Source organism: Aedes aegypti, chromosome 1 (genome assembly GCF_002204515.2).
Source record: "Aedes aegypti strain LVP_AGWG chromosome 1, AaegL5.0 Primary Assembly, whole genome shotgun sequence".
NCBI classification, from domain to species: domain Eukaryota; kingdom Metazoa; phylum Arthropoda; class Insecta; order Diptera; family Culicidae; genus Aedes; species Aedes aegypti.
In genome coordinates, this window is record NC_035107.1 from 159266179 (window position 1) to 159285852 (window position 19674).

The 19674-nt window shown below is 33.6% G+C and overlaps 1 protein-coding gene across 3 annotated transcripts in view; it reads right to left on the reverse strand.

Moving 5' to 3' along the window:
- LOC5564418 (ABC transporter G family member 20) overlaps positions 1–19674 on the reverse strand; it is a 182222-nt gene that overhangs the window by 117030 nt on the left and 45518 nt on the right. For all 3 annotated transcript variants that reach the window (XM_021852380.1, XM_021852376.1, XM_021852372.1), the window contains exon 2: positions 8338–8470. The gene's annotated coding sequence lies outside the window, so the exon portion shown is untranslated. The remainder of the gene's footprint in view (positions 1–8337; positions 8471–19674) is intronic.

Consider the following 19674-nt stretch of genomic DNA (forward strand, 5'->3'; position numbering starts at 1 on the left):
GAAATGTATTCATTAGATTCCCCAATAATCGAAGTCCTGTTTGCGTTCACCACTATTTAAAATATATTAAAGAATTTAGTAATCAACGAAACCCTTTTTCTAATTCTCTACCAAACCACTATATCCTTGCCTATGAAATTCGAAAGGCATCCGACGCTTGAAGGAAAACGAATACTATTCTTGTTAGACATAACATATGTTCTACATAATCAATTAAAACTGTTTAGTTATTCGAATTATTGATTATAATTTGGATAATCTGATTGAAATTTAACAGTTCATATCCGCGCGAAAGCTTCAAATCAACTTTCAAAGTCGCACCAAACAAACCTGTATTGTAATAGTTATGTAATTCTCGATATATTGATTCAAAATTCTACAATTCGAATCGGACAAATAATAATTACCATTCTATTACCATATCATGTTCAAAAACTATTCACCCCCATGAGCGATGTTTTTGGTACGGATTTTGGGTAAAATCAAAAATATGAAAGCATCTTGCAATGAAGGCATTTTTACATCCTCATCAAGAAACTGACAGAAAGTAGCTTATCATTCTTGGTTATATACCTATACCTATATAAAAACATCACTACACAAAGACTATCTTCCGGTTGACTAACTTCCTCTACGCATAATCATAAATGAAAATCGTGAAGCAGTGATTCATCACAGTTTGTCATTATCTTCGTGTCAAAGTAATTCTTTTTCTCTTATACTGTCCATCTCAATAGAAGATGGCCTTAAACTTTCATAGCTATTCTTCTTCGATGCGTCCAAGGTTCTGGCTCGCCACTCTCAGCGACAAGTATGTACATATCTGATCTACCCATTGCAAGTTTCTGTGTTGCTCTTCTTCTTCTTCTTCTTTCTGGCGTTACGTCCCAACTGGGACAAAGCCTGCTTCTCAGATTAGTGTTCTTATGAGCACTTCCACTGTTATTAACTGAGAGCTTTCTTTGCCGATTGACCATTTTTGCATGTGTATATCGTGTGGCAGGTACGATGATACTCTATGCCCTGGGAATCGAGAAAATTTCCATTACGAAAAGATCCTCAACCAGTGGGATTCGAACCCACAACCCTCAGCATGGTCATGCTGAATAGCTGCGCGTTTACCGCTACGGCTATCTGGGCCCCTCCGGGCCGCCCCTGTGTTGCTCTCCGGAAGCTTGTTCGAGACTCATCGCTGCAGGCCCATTCAAGTCTTTTGATAAGTAGGTATGTTCGCATTGAGCTAGGAGGTAGCGCTGTAGCAGTGCGTGTAATTAATTATTAACGAAACGAAAGCTTAACTGCTTCAAAAGTATTGTCCGATAATCTTAATGAAAACCTGGAATGGAAAGTCTGATGAGCAAATTACATGTTTGCCAGTTTGCATGACAATTTATTCGCTTAATTTGCCACAACATTCAAACTTTATGTGTACAACAATTATTATCAACAGAGTTCATAACATCTTCGATGCGTAAAAGTTATTTTTTGATGGTTTCGAAAAGTATCGTCTTTTGCCATATAAGAGAAATGAAGTATTTTGTATGAAGACTGCAAGCATGTTAGGAAAATCGATTTTACCTAAATTTAATCGTATATTTTCAACCAAATTATATCTGAAATGTATGTTCAAACCATATTTTGCATGCAAAGCTGATTAGATCACAACAAAGTTTGATAAATCATACCTTAAATTTCATGTAAACATCAATGAAAACAGTGTTTTGTACAACTTTGGTGACCTGTGGCTAAAAATTGTGACGTGCTTTAACATTTCTAAGAACGCCATCAGATACAGAAGGCTACTAGAAACGGCATCAGATACAGAAGCTCTACTAGAAACACATAATTTGATCCTTAAGACACGCAAAAATGTCATTTTTGTAACGCTGTGTTATTATGAATATATTTACAGCGTACCTGAGACAGACTCGATAATATGTTTACATTTCGAAGCCAAATCGGGTCAACCCCTGATTGGTCCGCAAAATGGCGTTGCCAGCAATGAATACTTATTACAATTATAAATTATAATATTTAATATGTTACTTAACATCTGAACCATCTGTGTTCTGTTTTCCTTTTCAATTTTCATCTATGCATATTAGATTTATAGCTTCACAAAGATCATAAAAAAGTAGAAGAAAACTATAGTGCTATAGAAAGAATTCAGTTGTTACATCTTGTCTTAGCGGCGTACAAGCATACCACAAACTAGTTTGCACTTTCCTGATAACAAACTTCTCATTGTACTGTTCTTAGAATATATTTCAGATCAGAGTACCGTAATTGAGGGTAATATTGATAAGTTAATTTTCGATATTTCTTAAAAATTTCATTCGAAAATGCGAATGTTGCAAGTTTTATTTGTTTAAAACAAGTACTGGCACCCATATCTCGCAACTGGGATTTTTTTTTTATTTCCGTACGGGTTTGGGCCGAAAGGTTTAAGATTTTCATGAAACTTTTTCCAAAAAAATGAGAAAAATTCAGGGTCGCCTATTTTCCCTGAAAACTTAGTAGGAAATTTTTTGTTTTCCCCTGGCACTACTTACTTTGAAAAATCATAACTCAAGAACGAAGCATCATAGAAACAAAGTTTTTTTTATAAAAATGAAAGCAAATTTTCTCAGCAATAAAAAAAAATAACTGGAAAAAGTTTTCCACAAAATTTTTCACCGTTGAGAAAATTCGTAAAGAAAAGCCGGAAAAACTATGCTCCAACTCGTGGAAAATTTTCATAAAAATAGTTTTGAGAAGGTAATTTCATAAGCTTTAATCGCTGAAATTTTTGAAATGGTATTTTTTTCGTTTTTGAGTTATGGCCAATTTTGTAAAAAATGTGCAAATGTGCCATTTTGAGCCTTTTCTTTGAAAAATCATAGCTCAAGAAAGAAGCATCATAGAAACAAAGTTTTTTTTTATGAAAATGAAAGCAAATTTTCTCAGGAATAGAAAAAATGTTAACTGGAAAAAGTTTTCCACAAAATTTTCCACCGTTGAGAAAATTCGTAAAGAAAAGCCAGGAAAACTATGTTCCAACTCGTGTAAGATTTTCAAAGAAATATTTTTGAGAACAGAATTTTATAAATTTCAATCACTGAAATTTTTAAGATGTATTCTTTTTAATTCCTGCGTTTGGTCATAGTTTTGTGAAAAATGCCCAGATTTCTTGTACAAGTCTTTTCGTTCAAAAATTATAACTGAAGATAAAAGCGTCACAGAAACATTTTTTTGGCAAATCGGAATCAAATTTTCTCAAAACTTTGAGATTTTTTGAAATGGAATAAGTTTTCCAGGACATTTTTCACCGTTGAGGAAAATAAGTAATGATAACCCGATTAGCTATTCCAGCTTACAAACAAAGTATATTTGAAAAGAGCGATCAATAAGATCCAATCCTAAACATTTTTTTAAATACGCTCATTTTTCGTTCCTAAAACATGATCAAATATTGCCAAGATGAGCTGTTTACAATTTTATACATTTATAAGTTTATAAAGCTTATTTTCAAATTTATAAGTTTATAAACAAAACTACTTAAGAACGAAACAGCATAGAAACAAAGATTTCTTCAATCATAATGTAGGCATTTTTTTCCAGCTACCTGTTAGGTAACTACAAAATTGACAGTTAAATCAATGGGTAGACAATATGGCAATTAGGTATTTACCAATTCTGGTTTAAAACGTTGAAATGGCTTGAGAATCATAAGTTTACCAAAAAACTAACAAAGAGCAGTGAGAAAGTGCAAGTGTTGTCAGCTGTATATTACTCGTTATTACCGAAGCTGTTGAAATGGACAAAGTTCAATACTACGAATACTATTCGCTATGCTGTAATCCCTTCGGACTGGACGGCCACAAATCAGTAAGGACAAATTTACGCTCGATTAGCCATGGTCTCATGACCAAGTTTCATTCGAATGGAGTTCGGTGGATTACGGAAAAGATGAAAATCTGCATGAATCCAGAAGGCTCCCGTAACGGATCTTGCAGAAGGAATGGTGTTTGAGGAACAAGTTTCACCACTATCTTCGTTGGCATCGTCAAAGGAAACTCCTTCCTTGGGTGAGTCAGTAGGTTCTACATATAATATACAAAAAATACAAGAGCTTGCTAAATTCTTGGAAATTACTTTTCAAGTAAAATCTTCACGATTAGATGCTTCTAGTAGTAACTATCGCAATGCTACCATGGACGAAATGTTCAATCAAATTTTGAGTAAAATAAAGACTTGGTTTCCGCCTAATATTGTCGATGTTACAGAGGATTTTAATTCCGTTTTATTAAATGTAAACTCAGCTGTTTCAAAAGCCGAACCTGAAAAGCAAATTGAACTTCTAAAATTACTTCCTAGGAATTGGTCATATGCCAAAGTTAGAGCTTATTTTGACGTGTCTCAACACGTTATAACTGAATCAAAAAAATACAATTTAGGGATTCAACCACTTTCAAAAGTAGGACGACCCTCGCATGGATCGAATGTCCAAGATAAAGTTTCAAATTTTTACCTAAGGGATGATATCAGTCGGCCATTTCCTGGCTTGAAAGATACCATATCCGTTAAGTTACCCAACGGAGTGCGCCAAAATTTCCAAAAACGCCTTTTGCTTGACCCTTTGGATACTTTATATAAACAATATTTGGAATCCTGTAAGAGTGAACAGGAATCTGTCTCATTCACATCTTTCTGGAAACTTAAACCAAAACAATGTGTTTATACAAAGGATTCATCGGCCATGAATGTATGTGTTTGCATGCTACATGAGAATATGAAATTCATGGTTGATGCATTGAAAAAAACTAATTGCTTTGAAGTTCATAATACAGATAAGAAACTTAACACCTTTTTGACTAGTCAAATTATTTGTCCAAACAGTACAGATGATTGTTACTTGAGGTCCTGTGAGGATTGTAAATTAAAGAAATTAGATTTTGTTGCCAATCGTTTAGATGAAAATAACGTTGATGAAGTTAAGTATTGTTTTTGGATTATTTCTCCTCGTTGTGAAATTATCAACAAAGAGGAAAATGTAAATGATTTGATTGAAAACTTGCAAAATCTGAACGAGCTTGAAAAAATCATTTATCTTTCTGATGGTTGCGGAGAGCAATACAAAAATAAATCAAATTTCAAAAATGTATGCAACCATGAAAATGATTTTGAAATTAAAGCAGAATGGCACTTTTTCCCAACCTCACATGGAAAAGGTCCTTGTGATGGTATCGGTGGCAACATTAAGCGAATGGCTAGAGATGCTAGTATTAGAAAGTCAGCAGAAATTAATAACGCCAAACAATTTTTCGACTGGTCTGTGTCGCAAAAGGTGAAAGACCAATTTAAAAAAGATTGGGAATTTATCTATGCAACTGAAAATGACTATTCAGAGGCTGAAAAATTTCCAATTCCTGGAACAAAAAAATATCATTCATTTATACCAAAAGACGAACGAAGCATTTTTGCTAGTGAATTCTCAGATGCACATGAAAACCAAGAAAATACAGCATGCTTTGTTCTTCATAATACAAAGAAACGAAAATCTTCTGGTGTTAGCAACCAAAGACAATCTTCCCGGTTGAAAAAATAGATAGTATTAAGATGAAAATGTAAGTTATATACTGAATAATTGAATAAATAAAATTAAAAAAATGTTAATAATCTTATTTGTTCCATAGAAAAGAAAGAATCCCTTTTCAGTGTAATGAAAAATTGAGCAGAAACAGTTTTTTTTCAGTTATTCTTAGCGGTGTAATTATTCATGAAAATATCATCCATTCCGACTTATACTTCATTAAAACCAATCCCATATCTTTTTTTCAGATGTTTTGAAAATTGGCAATTGCTTTGATAAAAAATCTTTGTTTTTCCGATGTTTCGATTGAAATATGGGTTTTCAAAGAAAAGGCTCATATGGTAATTTTCCACAAAATTGGCCATAACTCAAAAACGAAAAAGAAGTACATATCAAAAATTTCAGCGATTAAAGCTTATGAAATTACCTTCTCAAAAATATATTTTTGAAAGTTTTCCACTAATTGGAACATAGCTTTTCCGGCTTTTCTTTACGAATTTTCTCAACGGTGGAAAATTTTACGGAAAACTTTTTCCAGTTAATATTTTTTTTATTCCTGAGAAAATTTGCTTTCATTTTCATAAAAAACTTTGTTTCTACGATGCTCCTTTCTTGAGTTATGATTTTTCAAAGAAAAGGCTCAAAATGGCACATTTGCACATTTTTTACAAAATTGGCCATAACTTAGAAACGAAAAAATAATACATTTCAAAAATTTCAGCGATTGAAGCTTATGAAATTATCTTCTCAAAAATATTTTTTTGAAAATTTTCCACGAGTTGGAGCATAGTTTTTCCGGCTTTTCTTTACGAATTTTCTCAACGGTGGAAAATTTTGTGGAAAACTTTTTCCAGTTAATATTTTTTTTTTATTCCTGAGAAAATTTGCTTTCATTTTTCATAAAAAAAAACTTTGTTTCTACGATGCTTCGTTCTTGAGTTATGATTTTTCAAAGTAAGTAGTGTCAGAGGAAAACAAAGAAATTCCAACTGAGTTTTCCGGGAAAATAGGCGACCCTGAATTTTTCTCAATTTTTTTATTCATATATTGATGAGCCCTGCCTGTGGAAAAAGTTTCATGAAAATCTGAGACCCTTCGGCCCAAACCCGTACGGAAATTAAAAAAAAAAACCCATATCTTTCATTTTGCAAAAAAAAAAGTATTAGTTTAATTTGGAAAAAACAGTCAGTTCTACTGCCAAATGTAATTCTGTAAACTTGTTTGCCTTATCAAACTGTATTTCCTCTACAACTTCTCCGAAAGCGTAAAACTGTTATACAGTAAAAATGTTGGCAAAAACAATAATATGTTTTGGACCTGAGAGTTGGACATCGTTCATAGTTTTTCCATGCTCCAACTCGTGGAAAATTTTCAAAAAAAATATTTTTGAGAAGGTAATTTCATAAGCTTTAATTTGCTTTCATTTTCATAAAAAAAAACTTTGTTTCTACGATGCTTCTTTCTTGAGCTATGATTTTTCAAAGAAAAGGCTCAAAATGGCTCATTTGCACATTTTTTACAAAATTGGCCATAACTTAAAAACGAAAAAAAGTACATTTCAAAAATTTCAGCGATTAAAGCTTATGAAATTACCTTCTCAAAAATATATTTTTGAAAGTTTTCCACTAATTGGAACATATTTTTTCCGGCTTTTCTTTACGAATTTTCTCAACGGTGGAAATTTTTGTGGAACACTGTTTCCAGTTAATATATTTTTTTACTCCTGAGAAAATTTGCTTTCATTTTCATAAAAAAAACTTTGTTTCTAGGATGCTTCTTTCTTGAGTTATGAAAAGGCTCAAAATGGCACATTTGCACATTTTTTACAAAATTGGCCATAACTCAAAAACGAAAAAAAATACATTTCGAAAATTTCAGCGATTAAAGCTTATGAAATTATCTTCTCAAAAACATTTTTTTGAAAATTTTCCACGAGTTGGAGCATAGTTTTTCCGGCTTTTCTTTACAAATTTTCTCAACGGTGGAAAACTGTGTAGAAAACTTTTTCCAGTTAATATTTTTTTTTTATTCCTGAGAAAATTTGCTTCATTTTCATAAAAAAAAAACTTTGTTTCTACGATGCTTCGTTCTTGAGTTATGATTTTTCAAAGTAAGTAGTGTCAGAGGAAAACAAAAAAATAAAATCCCCATATGCAAAAACTCTAAAGTTCATAATTTCTGGATTTCAATGAAATTTTCAGACCAATGAGAGTACCATTATTTATTACATTTAAGGTGAAGATGAATCGAAGCCAAAGTTCAAATTTTCACCACCATCAGCTAGTGACCAATCGATTAAGTGCTCTTAAAAATTTTAAGCTTGGCTTCGTTTCATCTTCACCTTAACTAGTACAGTCAACTTTCCCTTCCTCGATATTTCGTATCTCGATATCGAGTAAGAGAACTATAGTAAAAGTTAATTTTTATGGCCACCTCGATGGTCCCTTAGAGCGCAGTTGCACTAGTTTTGTGTTCTGTAACTCGATGTAACTCGATACCTCCCTAACTCAATGGTCCCTTCAATATCGAGTTATGGGGAGTTGACTGTATTACAACAATTTTAATTGTATTTTTTTTAATGTACCACCGTGGGTTGCTAAAATATCATTTGAAACGATATGGTTAGTATTTCAGCATAAATGTTGTCAATTATTTTACTAATATGGTAAAAGACACAAATTTTCCAAAGTATCAAAAAAAAACATGCAAATTTTCAAAACTGTCAAATAAAAGTGAGGATAGCTCTTCCATCAGGTTGTACTTACAATATGTTGCTAGAAAAATACTTCCGGTATTTATATTTTTCCTCTAGTGTGCTGCTAATAGTTGATAACGAGCATGGTGAAAGCTTTTTTATTACTTTGCTCTATGGTAGTTGAACACACTTCACTGCGTCGTCTGTAAATGAAAAAAATAAAAATGTTGTATTAGTTTTACGTCATAAACATAAAAAAAATCATCTACACCGACACCCGGATATAAATTCTGTTCATTTAAAACAAAAAAAGAAAGATTAATTCTTCAAACGGACAAGATGTAAAAATAAAAACTATAGATGTAGAAAAAGAAGTTCAATTGTTTGTTAATGCACCACTGGAAAGTTGTTCGAAGGTGTGCTGACGAAATATAAATAAGAAATACGAAGTGCAGGAGGACAATAAATGTGTACCCAAAATTGAACGTTTTCCTCAAAATCTATTCCGTTTTTGAAGAACAACATTAATGACAGTCCTTATAATACCAAGTGAAACCCGCAGTGGCAGTTGAGTACATCCACTGTATTATAAACAAAAAAGCAAAATAAAATCAAAAGAAATACTTTCATTCACAGAATTTTATCAGAGACAAAAATACTAATGCTTGTTTCTAGTAGAAGCAGCTGAAAGCAACCTATAAAAGCACTTTATTTCTAATATCAAACACGTTTGCTTCAATTAAAATATATACACTCCCGTGCAAAAGTTTGAGTTCACCCCCTGAAAAACATACAAAAGTGTTCTGGCCATATCTCTGTGATTACACGTCCAATTGAAACTCTTTAAGCCGCATTCGAAAGGCAAAGAGTTATTCTTCTTAATTTTTTTTCCCTGCTCCAAATAAACAAATAAACAAATAAATTTTGTATACTAAATTTTTACTTAAAGTAGTGACATTTTTCAAAAAACACGGTGAAAAATCATATCTAATTTCCTCAGCATTGGGTCGACCAAAATTTTAAATCAATGTGTCATTAGAATCCTAATCTTATATTCTTTGAAGAGACCCCACGAAATTTTGGCGGATAAATCTGGAAAGTATTCAAAATCAATGAAACAGTCAGTCAAGTCATCGTGCAAAAGTTTGGGTTCACCCCTCAGTATGATGCAAATCTTGCAAAAGTTTGGGTTCACCTGAGCTGCACGCACATCATTTTTGTCAATATCTCTGTCATTTTCCAACCGATTTTAATAGTTTAAAGCTTATTTGAGCGCAAATAATGGCGCGTACCGTTTTGTCTCAAATTCCGAACAGACTCATATTCCGAACACTCGGTTTTTGTATGGCGATTGGGTTGAAATGTTTCGCTGAAATATGTCACCAAATAACAAGGATATGGCAGAAAATTGCAATTCAATTTGAACGTCTCCAATATAATTTATACCGCAGGAGTAGTGATGATTCTCTAGTTTGAGACCAGTAGAACAAGCTCAGATTAATTTATTTGCCAAAATATTTATTTGAATACGATTTATTCGTGTTGTTCGGAATTTGAATCAAGGCGTTCGGAATATGAGACAGAATGAACACAGTGTTCGGCATTTGAATCAAAATGTTGTTCCATACTTTCACGTAAAAACTATACTGAAACTAATAAAATCAACATTATTATTGGTACACCCAACAGCTAACAGTAAGATTTTGCGAAGATATTAAAATTTACACAAATATCAGCTAATTTATGCCAATCAGATGCATTTGAAGTCCCTGTCGGCCTTAACTGTTCGGAATATGAGTCAAAACGGTACATGATTGGTTTGAGATTTCACAGATTTAAGTAAGTTCAGGTGAACCCAAACTTTTGCACGATACACTATACTTAGGGGTGAACCCAAACTTTTGCACGATGACTTGAATGACTGTTTCATTGATATTGAATACTTTTCAGGTTTTTCCACAAAAAAATCATGAGTGCTCTTCAAAGAATATAGGATTACGATTCTAAAGACACCTTGTTTTAAAATTTTGGTCGATCCAATGCTGAGGAAATTAGCTATGTTTTTTCAGTGTGTTTTTTGAAAAATGTCACAACTTTAAGTACAAATTTAGTATACAAAATTTAAAAAATGTTTTTGGAAAAATACATACGAAGTAAGAATAACTCTTTGCTTTTCGAATGCGGCTTAGGGAGTTTCAATTGGACGTGCAATCACAGAGATATGGACTGAACTTTTTTGCATGTTTTTTAAGGGGTGAACCCAAACTTATGCACGGGAGTGTATGTTTGTTTCAAACCGGTCCTTTATTTTTCACCATAACAAACAGAAAAAATGTATGCCTTACTGCTTAAAAAATCATTACTAAAAATTTGCATGTACTAAGCTCAGATGCAAACACTAGGTTTTTAAAATGTTGTGTTTTAAATCATACAACATTACTCAATACAGTCGAAATATATTTTCAATTGATTGTTAAGTGTTGAAACCTAAAACTACAAACCTACCGTTCAATTTTTCAAGCAAAAAATTTTCCAAACCTTAAACAAGCGTTGAAATAAAATCAATCATTTCGCTAAAAAAATAATTCAAAAATCTACACTTAATTGTTGTGCCAATAAATCAACCAGAATAAAACTTTTGAGATTTATATGGAACATTGTTTGAAATTCCATCAGTAAATTAGCAAGAAATATACGCATAAAATCCGTTGACTTTTTTCTGGAATTTCTAGTAACCTGTCTATAAAGTTTTTAGAGAATAAACCTAGGAGTTCTGTGTCATGATTACTCAACAGTCAACATATATGATTACTCAACAGTCGAATCCAAAATCTTTCGTAAACTACCCTCTGAAACTTCTCAGCAAATGAACATAATGCCGGATAAGATCTCCAGTGCCGTAGCGTGCGGTTGGCCAGGTTGGCACCCGCCAAGGGCGCCAGGCTTCAGGGGGCGCCAAAATGGGAAATTTTTGGAGATTTATGTTTAGTAACGGGAATTTTTGGGAGCTGGAGATAGTAAGGGCGTTTTTGAAGTCATAATATCCAAAAAAAACAATCATAGACATAAACTAAGAGCAATAAAACACTACACATGACGAATGTCGTGTTTTTCTTCCTATATAATTGATTAGCTCTATTAATAAACATTGCAGACTAAACTTTTTCTGAAACGATTTCAACAAAACATGTTTGAAGCATCAAAAAAGGTGTTGAAATAATTGTCGATAGAAAACACTTGAGGTACGGACTTATCAATAAAAATTCATTCAATCATAACAAAAATAGTTCTCCATAGCAATGATAAACCAGCTTATGCGCGGTACCTATGTAAGAGCATCTACAAAACGAATATGTAGATTCTATGAACTGGTAGTTAAAATAGTGGGATTCAACAGAAGTGTTCAAAGGATTATCACACAACTCAGAACATAATTTTCACAAAAAAAATCTTATGACTTATAATGAATTACCGTAATCCGGGGGGAAATTGATCACTGGGGTGAATTTGATCAGGTCGGTACCGAATAGCATTTCCTTTCAAGGATACTTAATGCTTCGTTGCCATCACAGACATTCCATGTTTTCTAGTTTATAGATGTCTAATGATGATTTTAAGCTATTTCGTTTTTATTAGGGTCAGTTTTGCATAGAAATATTCACAGTTTTTGAAGGTGTTAGCAATACTGTTGGAAATGTCGGTACTAAACAATCCGTTGGTGCTAAGCCAGCATGTAAACTTTGAGTGTTAAAAATGTTGTGTAAGTTCTAGTGTGAACTGCTGAACTCACATTTGAAATCGTACAGCATTACAAAATTAGTTTTTTTTGCTCATAAAACCGTTTATTGTCGACTAACGTGCTTATTTCAAGGGAAATTGCATACATTTAGGCGTTTTATGTAGATTTACAAAGTTTAATTCTGCAATAAAGAAAGTTTCTCTAAAACAATATTCTAAACTGACTGATAAACATGCAGAACTTTTCGTAGCAATTATTTTATTGATTGACAACATTTGCTGTTTAATTCTTTTTTGTCATTGCTTTTTAATGAAACTTCTAGAGGATATTTGGTAAGATATCCTTAGAAATCTTCTTTATATATCTTTAACTATTTTATGACAACAAAACTTCAACATTTTTACACAGATTCATTGTCTAAACTTCAAACTATTTCGCACGCTTTCATTGCGCTACATTTCCTCAAATTCTTAAAAATGATGCTTCTATGATACAAGAAAAATATTCTTGGTTCTTCCGAAAGAGGTGCACTTTGCGAAAAAGGACCACGTGATTATTGAGCTGAAATCGAATTCAGGTTAACTTCTGCGTTCATGAGTCGTCTCATGGCGTAGGGGTAACGCGCCCTAACTAGAGATCAGTCGTGAGTTCGATTCTCACTGAGAAGACGTGTAATATTTTCGCAAATCTTCACATCAATTTGTCCATTTAATCCAATTGCAAATTATATGTAATGTTTAGCTTTCCGGTAGTTGTTAAACTTCCACTCGGCTGGTTAGCCGTAAACCACGATTCATAATTAAAAACAAGAAAAATATATTTGACAAATTCTCGATTATTTAAATAATGGATTGAGAAATGCTTTAAAAAAGACACCGACATGTCAATGCTTCCAGTGGACGTTTTTTGATATAAGCACCACACTGGACAACGGACTAGCATGCAACGCTCAGTGGCACAGTCGAAATACGTTCCTGACGAAAAGTTTTCCGGACTGAAGCGAGAATCGAACCCACACTCCATGACTCGATGTGGCCAAATGCTTGGTAACACTAACCGCACAGCTACGAAGCTCACAAATGCTTTGAATATGTTCTGCAATTGACGCTCGCTTGTATGTCAACAAAATATGACTAATGAATGGCATTACCGAGATTTACTGATTTTTTAAATTGGACAAATGTATTAACAACTTAAGCTAAGTATGCCGTTTCGCTCAAGAAAAGTTATAATTTCTTTGACAGAAATGGTTAAGAAATTTTCTACAGCGTGCTCCATTTGAAATGATATTTCTTCTCAACTGCGTACTGCGATCAAAAAAATATGATTTTGTTGACCAGGTGCGTAGTCTCTATTATAGAGAAATGAATCAACCAGCAATGTCTACAATAATCTTTCCAGGAGCATAAATTTATCAGAAATCTTAACAAAAGCAGATATAAAACTTGACGCGAAGTTCTGGATTGTAAATCAAGTAGTTTCTTTGAATACATCCCTGGCCATATAAACAGTAATTTTACTTATAGTTTTTTTTAATTTTCAAGAACTTCAGGGAGGCTTGAAACAGTTTGTATGCCTTCTTGTACAAGTCTAATGTTTTAGTATTGCTTTAGCTTTATCATGACACTATTTTTAAATTTCGATGGACAATACTTACAGAAAATGTTCTAGAAAATTTTAATGAGGGGCGCTCAAATGACGGTCCGCCAAGGGCGCCAGGAGACCACGCTACGGCTCTGAAGATCTCATCATAAAATGTATATCTAGGAGCTTGGCGGATCCAGTTTCGATAAAAAGTAGTAAGAAATTGCGAAAATCCGAAAAAAAATTATAAGTGTGTAGTTTTTAAACAAGCCTCACTGTATATATTTGGAAAATTCTTTCTTCTTCTTTTTTTGTATTACTGTCTTTATATTTCAATTAGGATAACACTGGTAATTTACCAAAACTTTCTTCATTAGACTGATACAAATATGATTTTTTTTTTGTCAAAAACTCCCCAAGTATTATTTTTAATATTTTCATTAACTACAAACTATTATAAACTCCATTAAACCCGAAGTGGCCCACACTACAGGAAGTTGTTAAGACAATACCTTAGAACCGTTCCTAAACTTCGTAGGTTTGTATCGTATGTATACATCCACCCTTTTAGTGTAATATAAAACATACATAAGAGCTAATGTATAGTCTTATTGAGTAAAACTAGTAATATGTGATCTTTTGATGTCTGCTCAGTGCCCACTCATAATGATAAATGAAAATAATCATTTTTTTGCGCGGCAATCAATATTCTTACAATCGCGTGAAATTCATGCCAATAAAAATACTGTGAAATGACAGAACAATTTTCGATTAACCCCAACCCGCCACAATTACGGCATCATAATTGCCTACCTAGTATTTTATTCTATTCCATTTTCAGAATGATTTCATGCTAATCTCTATCATAAATTGAAATTTTCCACGCATATTGCAATTATGAATCGTCCGATTAAATCATGCTGGTCTTGTCTGCGATGGTTTTTAAGATTAATTGGTGATTATTCTGAACAATATAATCATTCATGAGAGCTTTTGACCTTAAAAACCTTTGGGCAAAGTCATTCACTGGCTAAAATATTCTTAAATCAGATTATTTGTTCTGCGCTAAGAGAAATAGGCTTTTTGGGAGGCTTGATTTGGCAAAGTGTCATTTAAAATTACAATTTTTGAATATTTTATTTCTGTTTTTATATGCTGTTTTACAAACAATCAATTATGAGGACTGGCATAGATCAACGAAGTACTACCGTGGTGCATCAATAGCCGGACGCTTAAGAAGGCACAAATCTTCAACCTCCGTTTTTGCTAAGTGTTTTTCATTTTAAATTAAAATCTTTTTATTCAGTGAACGGTTTTATGCCAGATCTAAGTACAATTGATAACATTTCCAATAAAAGTTGAGATTTTATCATGAAAATATTTAAAACAATTAAAGTTGTCTTGTCCTTAAATCCGGACACCTGTAGCAAATCATGTCTATAAATCCGGACACTTTTGAATAAGAATCCGGACAGCTGCATATTAACATGGAATTATTCAAATTAATCACGTAATTCTCTTGAATTTTAATTGTGTATTAAAGTTTATGAAATGCATTTATCCTGTATTAGTTAAAGCTATTAAAATGTAGTAATAATTTTTGATTTGGTTACCTGAATGAAACGCCTGTGATTCGAGTTGCAACCATCACTGATTTCTACAATTTTTCTACACAAAACGGTGCATCGCATTGGTCTGAACACTCATTCCCTAAATATTGATAGTTTTTTGATGTTTTCTTTTCGTTTGTATTGTAGATAATTTTTTTACACCATTAAAATATATGGTTTATATTCAATGTCCGGATTTAAATCTACTTGGCTCCAAAACCGGACAGCACTTTTCTTTAATTTTGGCAGATATTTACTGCATATTTCAGGAATATGATACCACGGAACTGTTTAACTATCACTTCGTGAACAAAATATGTTAGAAACATTAGCATTGTTAGTAAAATTATCAAATATTATCGTTCACTACATGTTGTGGTTCGTTCGTCGACGCTACCTTCAAAATCACTTGCACAGCAGAGACAAGAAATTTGACTGAAGCAATTTTCTGTTTTCGTTATTATTCCCTATTTTGCAACTAGATTACAAATGAATGTACAATGTTCAGTTATGTTCATAGTAGAAAATATAAACTAAAATGAACGTGTATTCATTGAATTTTACCATTAATCGATGAAAATTACGAGAGTGTCCGGATATTGGTACCGTCCGGATTTTGATTCACCACGGTAATTGTATCGAAACTAGTTTGACAATGTTTGAATTTATAAGGATAATATAATGAAAAGTTGTAAAAAGTGATCAACTTGCCCCTGGTTCACGGTACCAATCAGTGTACTAAGGTAAGATATTTCTGTAACCGGCATTTGTTTCCATAACAATGCAAATGAGAAAATTTTTAAATATCGAATGCGATCGCATGACCAATCTCTCAATAATTAAAAACAATATACATATCACAGTTTGTTGACTTTTGCCTTGGCAGTTTCATTCGAAGCAAACGAACAGCTTTAACTTCTAAGGAAGGATATTGCGGCACAGTTTATTGGCAGCACTTAAAAGATTCTTGTCTAGCGTTGAAAACTGACCTGAGCCTTTCAGCGGAAAATATTGCGAAATGAAAACAGCCATAACGTTTCCATCGGCGAACGGCTAATTATGGCTCTGCATGCAGTTTAGCATTCGTTCGCAAAGTTGATATTTGCTGCCAATGTCAAATAGCCAGAGCGTCACATCGTGCAAACCCGCACTGAAATATCTGCTGCAGTGTGGTTGGTAGGTATAACTCTAACAATTTCATACCATTTGGCATCAGCGTAATGTATGGCCGGCTTCAGTTGAGGCTGTTTGGTTCTTTCATCAGAGTGGAAACAACTTTTCACATATAGACTGTTCTGAGTAGATTCATTTTCACGTGGTGGCCACGCTATTGATATAAACCTGATCATGCGAATGAACTTTTCAAGATCATATGTGGACATTCGAAGGACGCTTAGTTTCTGCAGCTAAGGAGTGCATTGATAGTTCATGCACAAGCACCGCGAATGCATTTGTTGGTGCCAATCCTTGAAAGCCAATTTCAGATTCAGAAATCTGCATTCAGTTGAAGGATAGAAAATGGTATGCGTGATTGATTAGTAACGAACGCAATTATGGTAGCAATACAAGTTGATTTTTCTTGTACAACAAAATTATTCCTAACGGTTTACCAAAGGGCGAACACGACACTATTGCAACATATGTACAGTTGTGTTCAGAATAATAGTAGTGAATGCCGATTTTCATACAAAATGCTCAACTTTGGCATGCTGTAACTTTGTTTCCATATGGGCAATCGGCATGAAATTTTGGCAGTGAACTACAAATATACTCAATTTCATAATAAAAAGATTTGAAAATTTTCACACTACCGGCTAATAAGTTAAGCACCAGGTGAAATCGCTCAAAATAATAGTAGCTTTAATAATTTAAATACCTGCTGTATTTTGAGTATTTGAATTTTTCTTTACTCATCGTTTCAACCATTTCCACCCAAGCTTTAAATGTATAAACAAGCCAATTTTTTACAAAATTGTTGCTGAACAAAAATTTACAAAAGAAAAACTACTATTATTTTGAGCGATTTCACCTGGTGTTTAACTTTTCAGCCGGTAGTGTGAAAATTTTAAAATTTTGTGATAATGAAATTGAGTATATTTGTAGTTCACTGCCAAAATTTCATGCCGATTTCTCGTATGAAAACAAAGTTACAGCATGCCAAAGTTTAGCATTTTGTATGAAAATCGGCTTTCACTACTATTATTCTGAACACAACTGTAGCCCCAAATGTTTCCCTTATTCGTCGGCATATTTATGCACTATACTAGGGTAGAGGCACAGGTTTTAGCCAGCCCTTTAAAATTTTTTGTTAAATATATGGAAGGTCCGAGATGTACTGCAAATACAGTATCGGACATATAAAATGCACCAAAGCCGTTTTCCCATACAAAATGGCCAACTGCAGAGAACTATATCTCTGCCGTTTCTCAACCGACTCTTCTCATTTTTCTGTGACGAACTACAAATCACCTCAATTTTCGAAAAGTATTGTAAAAGCTGTGTGAATACTATTGATTCAAAAGTTACAGATAGGGGCCCAGATAGCCGTAGCGGTAAACGCGCAGCTATTCAGCGTGACCATGCTGAGGGTCGTGAATTCGAATCCCGCTGGTCGAGGATCTTTTCGTAAAGGAAATTTTCTGGATTCCCTGGACATAGAGTATCTTCGTACCTGCCAAACGATATACGCATGCAAAAATGGTCAATCGGCAAAGAAAGCTCTCAGTTAATAACTGTGGAAGTGCTCATAAGAACACTAACTGAGAAGCAGACTTTGTCCCAGTTGGGACGTAACGCCAGAAAGAAGAAGAAGATAGGTTAAATTTTGATATAAAAATTCACCAAGACTCAAAGTGATGTAGCACAATAACTAAGCGTCGTAGCATCTTGGTGTCTTCAGCGCATTTGTTCATTGAGTGACAAGGACCAAATGCGCTGAAGACACCGAAAGGATACGACGCATAGTTCGTCTTGGTGCATTTTTTATGTCAAAATTCAACCTATCTGTAACTTTTAAACCAATAGTTTTCACACAACTTTTTCAATAGTTATCAAAAATTGAGGTAATTTGTAGTTCGTCACCAGTGTTTGGATTTTGATCCGAATAAGCCAATCGAACCATATTCGGAGAGTGTAACAATGTATCCTCCAGGTTTTGCTGCAAGGAAACTTCCAGTAGCTCCTTTAGAGAATCCTACGAAAACTTATAGTAGATATTGGAATAACTCCTTCTTGGAATAGTTTTTGGAAGTTATGCGAATTTTAAAGCAGAGTTTACAGATATCTGGAAGACTAAAATTCTAAACAAAACAGACGTTTTACTACAGCCTACTTGATGGCAATGGCAAGACGAAGTTATATTTGTGGGCATTATGGGCATTGTTGGCTTCGTGGACTTGCGGTTAGTGGCGTCAGTCGCTTGGGCGTATTGTGCCACGATGTGTGGGTTCGATTCCCGCTTCAGTCGATGAAAACTTTTCGTCGAACGAAAAAATCGTCACTGGACTGCTGGGTGTTTCGTGTTGTCCGTTGCCTAATGTTAGTGATCGTTAAGTCTGTGCAGCCTATATGTGCCGAAGACGGTGTAAATTGTCTTTTATATAATTTTCATGATGAATTTAAAAACATCAATTTTAGTGATTTATTATCAACTATAAATGCATGTTAGTATATTGTATTATTATTTTGTTTCGCCAGTACACTTTGGAAAATGTCTGGCGAAACATTTTCCAAAATGTACTGGTAACCCTGCTCAGCTACCATCCGATACTGACGAAGGGTGGGTGGATGTACTCTTCAATGCACAGTCCTCCTTGCGGTTTCTTTTGGTGGCTGGCCGAAGTTTTTGTGGGGGGCTGGGATTCGAACCCACGACCATCCGCTTACAAAGCTAAATTATAACTCCTTGTAAATGCGCATTAAAAATAACCTTCTTTGCACATCCAATTTTTTTTTGTTCGTGTTACTTACACCCTTTTGCCATTAAAATATTTACTTTAATCTTTACCTCCAAAGACATTGTCGATTGGATATTGAAGTTGAAGATTTCTAAGGTAAAAATTCACGTTTATGAGTGAAAATAATGTTTGTTATAAGCATCTTTTAAAACTAATAAGCTTAGTAAGTTCAAACCAACGATAAATATATTATGATATATATAATAACATGGAAAAGTTTGAAAATCCAATCTCCCATATCTTCCTTACCATCCTTATCATAAAAATAGTGTGCTGTAAAATGTTCAGCTTTCTAGGTGGTGATTTGAAGGTGGCCCAAAGGAAATTACTATGGAGAAGTTTTGAAAAATGTTCCAAACACGTTAGTATTGGAATGTAAGTACAAATTTATCATCCCATAGTGAAAACTCATTCTTCAAACAATAATAAAGAAATAATAGCAAACACACTCATTAATATCTCTTCACCTATACGTCTGATTGAAGAGCACTTCAATCAGACGTATAGGTGAAGAGATA